Genomic DNA, 1,211 nt, shown 5'->3' with positions numbered 1-1,211 from the left:
TAATTATTACTGGGTGGTGGTTGTTCTTTTGCCCAACTGCCCCCCGAGTTCAGCTTCATTCCCTCACCACCACCCCCATCCTGTGATACGGGGTGGGGGTCAGCGTGCAGCAGCACCCAGTGCTTATCAGCACACAGCAGCCCCTGGGAGCTGCAGATAAGTGCCTGGGGGGGGCATTGAGCAGCTGCACCCCTCCTGCAGTGCAGGGGAAGCCCTGGGAGGTGGGAGGGCTGCGTGCTGCTGGGGTACCCTGCTGGAGTAATGGGGATCCCAAAGGGGTGGAGGTCCTGGGGGATTGGGATTGCAGGAATGGGGGTTGCAGAGGGCAGTGGGGGGGGCACAGGGCTGGACTCGTGTATGGGGCCACGCTGTTCTGCACTGACTCACAGCCCCCAAATAGTTCCTGGTGCTTTTCCAGCCCTGCAAACACCGACAGCTGCTTCAGGGCTGCGTTTCTCTATGGAACCCCATGGGGTGGCACTGAGCTGGGGGGAGCCAGGACCCCCAGGTTTGTCATCGCTGATGGGGCTGCAGCTGAACCCTGGTGTCCCCACCTCCCTCTGGTTGTGTCCAACCCCAGAGCTCCCCTTTTCTCCCAGCAGAGCTCTGCAGATCCCTACTGCCAGGAGGGGAACATCTCGCATTGCTCCCTGCAGCTCCCAGCACAGAGCTCCTACGCAGTGCGGTCCCAGCTCTGCACCCCACCTCGCTGCTGCTCCTCTCCCCCTATTGCACATCCACGTCCCTTTCATTCCTGCAATGCTGAGGTTTGGCCTCTGAATTTGCCCCCTCTCTCTCCCAAGCACCACATTATTGCAACCCCCAAAGGCTTTGCTGCAATTCCTGTGCCTCAGCCCGAGGTCAGAGCACACAGAGATGCACACAGTGGTGCACCCACCCCTTCCTACCCCCCTCCCCGTTTCCCTATTCCTGCAGCAAAAAGCAGAGGCCGAGCAAAAACTGCCCTCCAATTAACACAAAGTGCATTCAAGGAGCTTCCGACGCAGCGATGCAATGGGAAAATAATGGGCAACGATGCTCTGCAAAACTGCAATGCAATGATGGGAACAGCACTGGGTGCACCCACGGGGGATGTGGGCAGTGGGCTGCACGTGTGGCATTGCGTTCACAGCACACCGAGTGCTGCTGTTGCATTTTGCCCAGAGCAGCAGCTTTGCCCCCAGCAGGGAGCAGCTTAGGGGACGGGGGGG

This window comes from Meleagris gallopavo, chromosome 25 (assembly GCF_000146605.3).
Source record: "Meleagris gallopavo isolate NT-WF06-2002-E0010 breed Aviagen turkey brand Nicholas breeding stock chromosome 25, Turkey_5.1, whole genome shotgun sequence".
Classification (NCBI taxonomy): Eukaryota; Metazoa; Chordata; class Aves; order Galliformes; family Phasianidae; genus Meleagris; species Meleagris gallopavo.
Note: the sequence above shows the minus strand (reverse complement) of the source record.